Source organism: Beta vulgaris, chromosome 3 (genome assembly GCF_026745355.1).
Source record: "Beta vulgaris subsp. vulgaris cultivar EL10 chromosome 3, EL10.2, whole genome shotgun sequence".
Lineage (NCBI taxonomy): Eukaryota > Viridiplantae > Streptophyta > Magnoliopsida > Caryophyllales > Amaranthaceae > Beta > Beta vulgaris.
In genome coordinates, this window is record NC_079204.1 from 22,050,266 (window position 1) to 22,064,944 (window position 14,679).

The 14,679-nt window shown below is 30.5% G+C and overlaps 1 pseudogene; it reads left to right on the top strand.

Annotated features, from left to right (window-relative positions):
* The first annotated feature begins 8,849 nt into the window (after positions 1–8,849).
* Positions 8,850–13,465, top strand: LOC125495562 (uncharacterized; annotated as a pseudogene).
* The last annotated feature ends 1,214 nt before the right edge of the window (positions 13,466–14,679 follow it).

Consider the following 14,679-nt stretch of genomic DNA (forward strand, 5'->3'; position numbering starts at 1 on the left):
CACATAATCACTTGGTTAGACACAACTTGAAACTTAATTAGACTTATGTATTTATAGCAGACATCAAGATAAACATGGGATTAAAACATGTGATAGTGGTTAAAATATTTTCCCATGATGTCCCTCAAGTTGAGGAACATGTTGCATTATCCACTCATGAACCCCGCGTTCTCTTTAAACGTGTATACAAGATCAATATTGCTTCATAAAATCTAGCATTTACTTGTGCAACAATCTTAAATTCAATTTGTAATAAACAAGTATTTTAATTAATTCAACCAAATTTAAATCCTTTCATCAAATAATATCTTTAAAAGATCAGTATCATTATCTAAAGCAAAATCCTAAATCCTACGTGCCAAGCTCACAATCACCGAGCAATTATAGAGCATTTGGGGAGTAAAATGCTCATCTAGGCTATCCACGTAGGATTGCCTACTTGGCATCCGAAAATTTTAAAATTTTCGGAAATTTTATAATATTAATTAGGGGTGATTTGAGGTAATTATTGATGATTGGCGTAAATTGTGGAATAAAAAAAGCCAAGGTCGAATTTTAAAATCTCTATTTATGTTACTAATTGTCCACTATTTTTTCATTAATGGTATACGTGATTTTAGGGATTCACTCAACATGGAAACAAGCAATTACAATCTTCAATCATGTACAAGTTGATCACCTAAATCAAAATCATTCTTAATTTGGATGACGTGATTTTAGGGATTGATTCAATCAAGCTTTAATATGGAAATTCTTGATTTAATGATATTTTATTAAAAAAAATTCAAAAAATGGACCTTGACAACCACCTTTAATTTTTCACTATAAATATCCTAATCACATTTGCATTGCACTAAACATCAAATTCCATAAACTCTAGACACCTATTCATACATCATTTGAGAAAAAAAATATTGTCAAGCATCATTCACGATTTGCAACAACATCCATTTTTCTGTAGAAGGTGAATTCGTCGCAACATCAAATGGGAATATCAATTCGTTATTCATGGCTTGTGTGAATGAAATAGTGTACCACGTGATTTCTTAACATTTTTGAACGGGATTGCATTAGATTTTTTTGTAACAATGTCTAACATTATTTGTTATCTTTATTTTTGTCGTGATTGTAACACATTTTGTCATTAGCTTTATTAATTTCCTCTATAAATTAAAATACACATTATAATTATAATTATAATTATAATTATAATTTAGTATAAAAAAAGCACCAAGGAATTTGCTTCATTATTTGGCCCATCATAAGGCCATGTAGGCACGATCAATTCCATCAATTGTGCACTCCCATTTCACTCCTGCATGGCAGGCGATTCTTCATCTTTCTCATTAACTCACTACACACATATCACGGCAAGCAATTTACCAAAAAACAATTCACAATAATTTCCTTCCAAATAAATCTTATGAAATGTTAGAAAGCTGTGAGATCAACTGACAATTATTTCCTTAAATAAAGGATATATATGCGTCCCATAACCTACCAGTTCATTCGTATTTCAATTTTTATGACAAGATATTCGTGTTTCATAGATTGATCACTATAGTAAGATGCTTACCTATAAAAGGATGGCGAAAGAGAAGGGGAGATAAAGACAAGGGCAACAACAACTGTACATGAAGAAAAACAATCAAAGCCCCAAATCAACAATCAAAAGTTAGAAAATGTCCCTAATTCATGAGAAATATTAAAACCAAAAGCTCTATAGCTTCACCAGAACTAGCACTGAAACAAGTAGGACTGTAGGAGAGGCTGCTGAAGAAGAAGAAACAGGGATAATAGGGTATTAGGGTATTAGGATGGGGGAGGACTCAGGAGAGCAAATATGATGATAAACTAGTAAATTACATCTCTGTGCCTTTTCTTTTATTTTCTTATTTAAAATCCCAAGCATCTTTACATCTCTGTTTCTCTACTTAGTAAATTACTTTTGTAAATTAGTTGCAAACATGATGATAAATGTATAGTAACTATATTTCATTAGTCTACAGATTATCTAAAATCATTTCAAAAACGTCATAGTATAACAAAAAAAACATAAATGTATTAGGTTCATGATAACTTATTGTGCACCAGAAATCATATGATATAGTCACTTTTTCATATGATATAGATAGTTTTTTAACGATATGATCACCATTAATATAGTAGGTTTTTTGTTATATAGTCAATATTTTTTAGGATTTTTTAACTATAATAATACAAACTTTTACCCGTTCTTTCGCAATAATACAAACTTTTGATTATTTTTTAATAATACAAACTTTACATGAAAATTCCTCCAATAAGTCATTGGCTCATTGCCCACCCCTGTGGAAATCCCACTCCGAGAATATGAAACATTTCCTAACTGCTTATATATTAGATGAAGATACAGAGAACTTTTTCTCATTCACCTGGACAATTTTTAGCTTACAAGAAAAAGAAAAAAAAATCTCTTTTGATGGGAGGGGCCAACTTCATCTTTTATTTGTGAGGATGACAAAGTTCTACAAAAAATATCAATAGAAAGCTTGTTAAACATATCATGGGATTATGTTGATAAGATGGATTGTTTATATAGACGATGTTTAAAGTGCAACAATCTTGAGACTATTGTTCGAGTTGGAATGGTATTTTTCATACAGGGATTTTCTTATACTAATTAAATTATAATTTGAGATTACTTTAAATACATATGATAAAACGATTATATTTATATTTTTTTCGGTATATTAAACATGATTTTACTAACATATTAATTTAATGATTTTGTGTAGGTATAATTTTTTGCCCAATCGAAGATAGAAGATGGTATTGTATGTTTTGAGAAAGCATCAAATGAAGGATATTTAGTGGCAAGTTAATTATTAGGGCTCATATATCTATGTAGTAAAGATGCGAGTTACAAGAAGCTTGGTTTCAAAATTATACCAAGGACACTAATGAACATGGATTTGAAAAGGATTCTAGCATGTCGAAAAAAAGTTCGTTCTAATTTCTTTGGAATATGGATAGATAATAAGCTTTCTATTGAATCGGGATTTTTTTTATGCGAAAAAAAAACAATCATGTAGTGTTAAGAGAAATATTTTGAAAGGTGATGATTACTACTACGATGTTTCGGATGAACCAAGAAGAGTGTGTGATGATTTCAATTGTAATCGATAACTTATGTTTTTACTATAATATATGTGTTTATTATACTTAGATGTTCATCTTTTAATATAGTTCGTCAATAAATGATATATTTTGTGTCTCAAAAATTTCTATTACTCAATGTATATTCGTTATATTAATTGTTCTTTTACTAAAATATTGATGAATTTTGTATATGACTACACTAATAAATACACGTTTTTACCTTTCGATTGACATTATTTGCATTTTCACATTAAAACCGTAATAGGTAAGTTATCCAAGGAATTATGCAAGATATAATGTAATATATATCTTCTCATATTATGCATTCAGTTTACGATTTGATACACTATTTTAAAGGAGGTATATAAAATATACTTTGTAATGACCTAAATCATAATTTACCCTAATTGTTGCTAGGTAATATGTGACAACTTAAATTAAGCCTACAATCAGGTTTCCCATATTTGCTATCCATAAATAGATATATTGTCCAATCATATAAATACTATGTATTGATACCAATACTAGTGTTAATTTTCCTTAAAAAACATATGAATCTACTTAGTGTATTTTTTGTCTAAATATTTCGACCTATTTATGCAATACGAGATGTCTAACGAAAATGAGCATCTAAACATAGCAAAAAGGAAATATGTGAATAGGGCAGGAGATTCAAAACGACATGAAGATCATATAGGTATGTAGTCCTCAAATCGTTTTATAAGCTTTCTATATATTCAATTTGGTATTCCACCTAATTTTGAATAAATACAATGAATAAAATTATTACATTCCAACTTATATGAATAACTTTTTGTCCGAATAACTTAAGAGTTTGTTACATTCCAACCTAATTTTGTCCGAATAACTTAAGAGTTTGTTGATTTGTAATTCTTATTGCAGTTTGATATGTAAAACGTAAAATATGAAGGACTTATTAATAAAATGAAAATTTAAAACTATAAGAAATTCATTTGAAATAAGAACTTGCCCATACAATAAATACTATATGTATGTTTATATTTTTTATACTAAGTCCTATATTACCCTATATAGAATAATATATATGTTGCCATTGTTTATACAAATATGATTTCTTAACAGGATCAAGTAAAACACAATGGCCCACTTTGTTGACAAGGAATTGAGATCAATTAACAAGTCAACGCTCTCCTATGAGCGATATTTCAAATGGTAATATATTTTTATTAATTTCTTAATAGCAACTTGATTTGTCATTATATAACTAATTAATTAAACAGTAGGTAAGTTACACAATCAACTGAAAATGTTTTTTAACATGTTAATTTAATGTTTTTCTAGGTACGATTTTTTACTCAATCGAAGATAGAAGATGGTATTACATGTTTTAAGAAAGCATCAAATGAAGGATATTTAGTGGCAAGTTATTTATTAGGCCTCATACATCTATGTAGTAAAGATGCGAGTTACAAGAAGCTTGGATTCGAAATTATGCCGAAGACACTGAGGAAGATGGATTTAAAAGGGATTGTAGAATGTCGAAAAAAAGTTCATTCTAATTTCTCTGGAATATGGGTAGATAATAAGTTTTTATTGAATCAGGATTTTTAGTATGTAGACAAGCTCATGTAATGTTAATAGAATAGTTGGAAGGTGATAATTCTACTACGAAGTTTCAGATGATCCAAGAAGGGTGTGTGATGCTTGCAATTGTAATCAAGAACTTATGTTTTTCCCAAAAGTTATGTGTTAAATTTACTTTGATGTTCATATTCTTATATAGTTCGTTAATAAAGGATTTATTTTCTGTCTTAGAAAATTCTAATACTCGAATTTTTTTTAAAGAGAAACGTTCTATTACTTATAAATTGACTATTTGTGTATATTACTACTCTATAAATAACGATTTTTATGCTATTTTTAAGAGTAATTAAATTATATATATGTAAAAAAAAATACGGCACTATATTATAATTATTATATCGTTAATTTTAAACTAATGTTATTTCCATTTTACAATAACAACTGTAATAGGTAAGTTACACAAGGTATTATGCAATATATAATGTAATATATGTCTTTCCATATTATGAATTCAGTTTATGATTTGATACACTTTTTTTAAAGAAGTTTTATAAAATCTATTTTGTAAAGGCATAAATCACAATTTACCCTAATTGTTGCTATATAATATGTGACAACTTAAATTAAGCCTAAAATCAGGTTGTCGATATTTTCTATTCAAAATTAGATATATTGTCCAATAAATACTATCTGTTGCTATCAACACCAAATGCTTGCTAATATTCTGTTAAAAAGATATGAATATACTTAAGAGTATTTTTTTTGTCTAAATAATTCGAAGTACTTGGAAAAAGAGATGGCTAGGGAAAATGAGAATTCAAACGTAGAAAAAATGAAATATACGAAAAGGACAAGAGATTATTCAAATCAAAGTGGAGAGCATATAGGTATGTTGTCCTCAAATCGTTTTATAAACTTTCTACATATTCAAATTTGATATTCCACCTAATTTTGAATAAGTACAATGAATAAAAATATTACATTCCAACTAATATAAAACAAATTACAATAACTACTTATTACAATAAAAATATAAGCTTTAGCTGGAATATCAAATTTGAACATTTAAAGTTTATTTTAAAAAATTTAGATGGACATTTTCTAAATCAATAAAGCATTCTAATAAATATAAGAATGTAGATGCTCACCTCAAATATCGGCAAAAATATTTTAATGTCTGAATAACTTGAGAGTTTGTTGATTTGTAATTCTTAGTGCAGTTTGACATGTATAATATAAAGGTCTTATTAATAAAATTCAAAATATTGTAAAACCATAAGAAATTCATTAAGTAATACATTGCACATATAATAAATACTATACGCATGTTAATTATGTTATACTAATCTATATCATACATTATATGAAATTATATATATGCTACTATTAGTTATAAAAATACAATTTCTTAACAGGTTCAAGTAAAACACAATGCTCCACTTTGTTGACAAGGAGTCAAGATCAATTAAAAAGTCAAAGGCATCCTATGAGTGATATTTCAAATGGTAATATAATTTAATTACTTTCTAATAATACTTTGACATTATATAACTATATTTACAGTTTTATTTTCAAGATTTGGAAAACAAGTGGAAGAAAATCAAAATGTAGATATATCAATCATAAAGAACGGAGAACACTGAAAAGGAATTACAAATTAGCTAGAGCAAACAGGAAGTACATATTATCAAAAGCGTAAAAAAAAAATGAAAGAATTGTATATGGTAAGTCTATTTTGTTTTTTTTCTTATTATACTGCGGAGTTGCATATTTTTTAAACTACATTATAATACTTTTATGTAGATGACAATAGTTTACATCTAACATGATCTTTTTTTTTTTTTTTTTTTGTTTAGGTAATGTCCAAACTGAACAAGAACAACACATTCATTCTCAAACATTCCTAAGTGGTATTACTCAAATATGTGCTTCAGTCGACATAGCTAATGATATTTCATTTGATACACATTTTACCTCATATTTTCTATTTTTGTGGATAATGTAATAACAAGAATTTCTGTATTATATTTGTATAGCAAGGTATGATATACAAGATGTATTTTAGGAATATGATTAGCCATTTACAATTAATTTTAAATATAGATGAGTTTCAAGTTATCCTAAGCATCGGTTATATTGACAAAAAAAAAAAGGAATACAGCTTATCATGTTTTGTTAGTTGCTTCATTTTACACACTACATATTATATATGTCTATTTGAATATCATCAACCAAAACATAAAGTTCATAACATGTACAACAATTTACGTACTTTTATTAATTCATATCAGATCTAATATAAAGATCAAAATAGAATAAAATTTATCATGATTTTATGTAAGTTATACAAATTCAATAGAAAATATTTAACAATCAAAAAAGAAAAAACAACGTACCTTAATTCAAATGGCATTGAAGGAAGGAAAGGTTTTATTTGTTAGCTTAATTTTTTTAACGCAATCAAAATATTGTGTAGATCTGTTCAATTATGTATATAAAAATACAAACAAAACAAAAGAATTAGACATGTATATGATAGTAGAATTTGATAATTTTTTTGCTATTACAAATTTAATACACGGAAAACACAACTAATTATAAATCGTATGATGCCGAAATCAACTATATTTTTTATTGCATTAAAATAGTTTGATTTTATAATTTATAAGGAAAAATTAAGATAGAACAATAGAATAAATTATTATGAATCGTTAGATATAAAAAAAGGTTTTTTCATTGGTTATTTATTACATACAACTGGAAAAATAGATATATTTAATATATACATAAATTTCAAACAAATTTATTTATTGTAAATATAACATTTAATTTATTTGGAATATTATAATTTGATAAATATGCACAAATTGTCGAAAGGAAATTATAACAAATTGTTATATGCAGTTTTTGTATTGGTTAATTTTTACATGCAATTGAGAAAATGGATATCTTCATTATATATAAATTTCGAACAAATTTATTTATTGCAAATATAACATTTATTCGGATTATTATAATTTGATAAATATGCACGAATTGTCGAAAAGAAATTATAACAAATTGTTATATACAGTTTTTTTATTGGGTATTTATTACATGCAATTGAAAAAATTGATATCTTTATTATATATATAAATTTTGCACAAATTTATTTATTGTAAATATAACATTTATTCGGATTATTTTAATTTAATAAATATGCACGAATTGCCAAAGGAAATTATACCAAATTTTTATATATAATTATTTTTTATTTGTTATTTATTACATGCAATTGAAGAAATGGATATCTTTATTATATACATAAATTTCTAACAAATTTATTTATTTAAAATATAACATTTATATAATTTATTATAATTTAATAAATTTGCACGAATTTGCCAAAGGGAATTTAACTAATTTGTATATACAATTATTTTATTTCTTATTTATTACATGCAATTGAAGAAATGGATACGTTTATTATATTTATAAATTTCGAATAAATTTTTTTATTGTAAATATAACATTTATATAAATTATTATAATTTAATAAATCTGCAGGAATTTACCAAAGGAAATTATAAAAAAAAATTATACAATTTTATATTTTGTTATTTATTACATACAAATGAAGAAATGGATATGTTTATTATATATATAAATTTTGAACACATTTATTTATAGTAAATATAACATTCATTTGGATTATAACATATATAACCGTTATTGTAAATATAAAATTTATATAATACATATTTATAAAAGGAAATTATAACAAATTGTACATGTTTACTTCGGATGGTTTTCAAGTGATGAAAGGATTTTTTATACGTTGGCTTAATTGTTTGCATGCAAGCCAAAAAATGTGCAGATCTGTTCACAAAGTAAACGAAAATATTTAAAAAAAAATCAGATAATGCAAAAACATAGGAAATCGAATAATTTACACAAATTAAAAAGTTGATGCTTATAAATTTTTTATAGCCATAATTTTCAACTTCAATATAAGATAGAGACATATCTTTTAATACTCTAATCATCAATTATATCTTCAGGAGATATTTTTGATTTGGCGCAATCACAAAGTCAAGTTAGATCTAAGAGACATGTGGTTCGAAGTTCAACAATTTTAAATGGTATTATATTAATATTAAAAAATGTGCAGGTCAGTTACACGGAGAATTATAAATGGTATTATATTAATATTAAAGTATTCGTATTTTGATGTAGAGATTTTTATATTCATTGTCTATCATATCTAACACGTATTACTGAATATGACGTTCATAAAGATGAAAATATTGCATCATCTAATTGTGCTCAATCAGATGCTACTATTCAAGATGAGTGCGTTACACGTGACAATAATGACAACATGGTAGTTCATATGGAGATCGTTACAGGTGCGTATATGCACGTTTTATCAAATTTGAAATTAAAATGTGCACCTTGAAGCTGTATAATGTAATGAAAATTTACTAATTCATTTGATTTTTTTTTTAAATAGATAGCTATTCGGATATAGGAGACCCTACATATGTATGTGAGTTTTGTGGGGCTGAAATATGGTTTGATGAGAGGGTAAATAAACAAAACAAGACAAAGAAGCCGACCTTCTCATTATGTTGCATGCAAGGGAATGTTCAATACCTCTACTAAAAGATCCACCAAAACTTATTGACGACCTATTAAAGAAGAAACATAACAGAAGCAATCACTTTCTTGAAAACATACGAGGATATAATATGATGTATTCATTTACATCCATGGGTGGAAGAATTATTGCACCTACAACTCGAGGACGAGGTCCGTATAATTACAAAATTGGAGGACAAAATCATCACTTGATAGGTAGTTTGTTGCCTCCTAATGGTGCACAGCCTAAGTTTTCTAACTTTACATATACGATATGGAGGATGAAGTTAGAAATAGGAAAACTGTTGCAAGGTACAACATTATTGTTGGTTTTACATAGCAAATTGTGCTTATTTGTTATAGTTGAATATTTTTGTTTTTCATATTAACAATTTCGCTTATAAATGTATTCACAGTACCAATAAATCTGACAAGTTCGAGGATCGCTTAGTCGCACAATTGCAAGATATGATAGATCAAAATAACCCTTTAGCTAAAACTTTCAGAATGGCTGGGACACGTGTGATACTTTGAAATTAAGGCTTATTGGAAAACGAGAGACCGATGGAAGAACTTACAATTTGCCAACGGCATCAGAAGTTGCTGTGCTTATTGTTGGAGATATTGGCAGTGCTGATAAAAGAGATATAATTATAGAAACAAAGAGTGGTAAGTTACAGCAAATTTCTTAGCTTCATCCTTCTTATCTCGCAATGCCATATCCGCTGTTATTTCCATATGGAGAAGATGGATTTAGAACAGATATTATGCATAGAGATAAGACTCCGACCGACGGTTCGACGAGAAAAAGATTTAAACTCACTATGCGTGAGTTCTTTGCATATAGGATACAAGATCGAGCTTTAGAAGCGGCCACCATACTCTTATCTCGCAGGTTGTTACAAATTTTTAGTAGATGCCTACACAATGATTGAAGCTGAAAGGTTGTCTTTTCTTAGACACAACCAAAAGAGCCTTAGAGCCGCGAATGTGAAGAATTTAAGAGGGGCGTTGAAAGAGGAGAAACGGAAGGAGCTTCAACAGGAAGTCGTATAGTATTGCCGACTTCATTCACCGTAGGACATAACTATATGAGAGAAAACTATCAGGATGCGATGGCTATTTGTACATTATACGGTTATCCGATTTATTCATAATATTTACGTGTAATCCTAAGTGGCCAGAGATCACTAGATTTGTAAAGAAAAGGGGACTCAGGCCAGAAGATAGGCCGGACATCGTATGCCGAGTTTTTAAGATGAAACTAGACCAACTGGTAAGAGATTTGAAAGATCGCAAAATATTTGGCAGTGTTAGGGCTGGTATGTAACACATCTTCCTTACTTATATTATTATTATTATAGTTTTCGAAACACCCATGTGTTGGTATAGTTATGTTTTGTCTGTAATATGACTATTAAACCCTACTTTCTTGTATTTCCAATTTTCAGTGGTATATACAGTATAATTCCAAAAGCGTGATTTGCTGCATGCGCATATTTTGTTGTTCATGCATCAACAAGACAAGTACCCCGTAGCTTCAGATGTTGATAAGATTATTTCTGTCGAGTTGCCCGATGAAGATGAAGATCCAGAACTATATCAAGCCGTCACCGAGTTCATGATGCACAGTCCATGTGGCGCAGCAAACACAAATGCACCGTGTATGGTTGACAAGCAATGCAATAAGCATTTTCCAAAGAGGTTTATTGATTCGACTAAAGTGGATGATGAAGGATATCCCGTTTACAAGCGAAGAGATAATGGATCTACAGTTAATAAGGGTGGAGTTCATCTTGATAATAGGTATGTTGTTCCATATAATGTTGAATTGCTACGTAAATATCAAGCACATATTAATGTTGATTGGTGTAAGCAGTCAAGATCAATTAAGTACCTGTTCAAATATATAAACAAAGGGTACTATAGGGTTACTGCTACGGCATACCAAGATAAACAGAAAGAAGGTGAAGGGAAAGAAATCGACGAGATAAAGATGTACTATGATTGTCGATACATTTCGGCTTGCGAGGCAATTTGGAGGATTTTTGGATTCAACATCCATTATCGAACTCCTGCTGTGGAGAGGCTAAGTTTCCATCTACCAGGATAGCAAACTGTTTTGTTTAATGACCATGCTGATGTAGAATCCATACTAGGCAGGCCCCATATCGACAATACGAAATTCCTATCCTGGATGAAATGTAATGAGAAATATGAAGAAGCTAGGGTGATTAGTTATGTGGAGTTTACTACAACATTTTTTTGGAAGCCGGCGTTGAGGGAGTGGACACCAAGAAATAAAGGTTTTGCAATAGGTCGAATCTACCACGTATCGCCAGAATCTGGTGAGAAGTTCTATCTTAGAACGTTGCTAAACTTTGTTAAAGGAGCGACGTGCACTAGTAGAATAAATGTTATTTGCTGCGGTGATATTGCTGCGGTTTTACCCATACGCAGCAATATATCACGTAAAAAAAAAGGAAAAATATAAAATAACCATATTGCTGCGGTTTCACACGAAAACCGCAGCAATATGGTTTCAACAGAAATTTTTCGAAATTTTTTGATTATTTGACCAAATATATTGCTGCGGTTTCTGACAAAAAACCGCAGCAATATATTAAAATAATATTATTTTAACCTATTGCTACGGTTTCTAGAAAAAACCGCAGCAATAGGGTTATTAGGGTTTTTTTAAGGAATAGGTTTTAAGGCGTGGTTTTCTATTTCTCTCTCACTCCTTCCCTCTTCTCTCTTCCCTCACTGCCGTTTCCTTCCCTCTCTCACTCATCCAGTTTCTTCCCCCCTTCTTACTTTACCAGATCTCCTCCCTCATTCTCACTCATCTAGATCTCCTTCCTCATTTGTTTCGTCAACCACGCACAATCATCTCCGATTTTTCTCTCTCCTCCTCTTCATTGTTCTTTGTTCTTCGTCGCTCGTGACCTACTGATCTTGGCCGTCGCTCGTCGTCCAGCCATCTCGGTCGTCGCTCGTCGTCCAGCCATCTCGGTCGTCGCTCGTCGTCCAGCCATTTCCGACCGTCGCTCGTGGTCTACAACTGGGTCGTCGCTCGTCGCTCGTCGCTCGTGGTTATAAATCTCGGCCGTCGCTCCACCACTAAACCGCAACTGGCGACACGCGAAGCCCACCAAACACACACACGAAACCGGCGACGGAGAAGCCCAGCGAAGCCTCATCTATGTCGAAACTGGCGACAGTCGAACCCTTAGCGAAGCAGATCCGGGCGCTGTTTTAGTTCTTTCTTTCCTTAAATTTAATTCTTCGGTTTTAGTTTTTTTTTTTAGATTTGATTTTCTGATTTTCTTCTTGTATTGTTATAATTTTTTAGATTAAGTTCTTTGATTTTAGATATTGTTATAGTTTTCATCATCTTATGGTTATAATCTAATGTTAGGAGTTTCAATTTTTTTGATTTATTATTAGTTTCATTTGTTGTGAATGAATGTGGTCTTATCTTGAAAGATAAGATGTTCATTTGTTATGTGAAATTGGTGGATAGTCTGCTTCTAATTTTTCAAATTTAATAGCAAAAAAAAAAAATTCTTTTTACTTGTATTCTGACATATTGGTGCGGTTTTTAGGTCAAAATTGCAGCAATATACTTACGTAAATAATAAAAAGGAATATTGCTGCGGTTTCTAGGCCAAAACCACAGCAATATTCTCTTATAAACTGATAACGTATAATTATATTGCTGCGGTTTGGCCTAGAAACCGCAGCAATATCTGACATATATTGCTGCGGTTTTAAACCGCAGCAATATAATTATTACCTATTGCTGCCCCCTTAATTGCTGCGCGCCCAAAACCGCAGCAATAGGTCACTTTTTGACCGCAACAAATAGCATTTATTCTACTAGTGGTGCTATGACGACATTAGAACGGTTGATGGTGTAGTGTATGCTACCTTCAAAGAAGCTTGCTATGCAAGGGGATTACTTGATGATGATAAGGAATATGTTGACGCAATCACGGAAGCGAGTTTTAGAGAATGAGGGCACTACCTAAGACATTTGTACTCCATGTTACCGTTATATGGGAGTATGTCGAAGCCGGAGGATGTTTGGCATAAGACTTGGAGGTTACTATCTGATGACATTTTGTACAAGTAGCGCGGTATTCAGAAAAATAAAGGTACACAACTACCAACACATCCTGATAATAGTTACCATATATATATTCTTAAGAAATGTGCATATTTAGTATAAGTTACTGCTGTGTAATTTGAATTTATGTTTTCGCAGAACTACAGTTAACAGACAATCAAATTGAAGCGTTTGCATTGGCGGAGATTGAAACCATGCTCCAAAGTAATGGCAGCAGCTTGTGTAGATTTAGTGAGATTCCGTTTCTGGATGAACTAATCATGTTTGAAGGACAAAACAAGCTTATTGCAGATGAGCTTTCTTACGACATAGAGGAAATGACGTTGGAACACGATAAATTATATAAGGGTCTAACTGATGAGCAATCCATCATTTATCGGAGAGTAATGGATGTTGTGTCGAGTCAAGAAGGAGGTGTGTTTTTCGTCTACGGCTACGGAGGGACCGAAAAAACATATGTCTGATAGACAATATGTGCTGCAGTAAGGAAGATGGGGGAAATTGTATTGTCTATAGTTTCGAGTGGAATTGCTTCTCTCCTCCTTCCACGGGGAAGAACGGCGCATTCGAGATTTGGTATCCCTTTGAATGTAACTGTGAATTCTACATGTGCCGGAATTCGTCATGGGTCGGATTTAGCTGATCTTCTCATCAAGATAAAACTTATTACATGGGATGAAGTGCCAATGATGCATAAGTACTGTTTCGAAGCACTTGGTAGAATTTTGAGGGACATAATGAGGTTAGTTGATAGGAGAAACATGCATCGACCATTTGGGGGTAAAGTGATGGTGTTTGGTGGTGATAACGTCAGATATTACCTGTAACGCCCCGAAAATCTGTAACCTTAATTACTCATGATTGACAGCGGAAACGGAACTTAAGTTGTGGGTTATGGGCCCATAAATAAAAGAATAGCCTTCAAATGGTCTCTAAAAATATACAAAGTCTCAACTAGCTTAGAGTAATAATTACATAGTATGATAAAAATCTCAAATTGTACAGAGTCACTTCAGCTCAACCTTTTCGGAGCGTCCTTGACATAACTGATCCTGAGCTATCTTCAATATACCTGAATGATTCCATAAAATAGAGAAAAGAGAAAACACATAAAATAACCTAAAATGAGTTGAAAACTCAGTAACTTTACTCTAGCCCGTAAAAACGATTTTAGTTCGTAAACATTTTTACACACAGGCGCATATACAACATCATTTTGG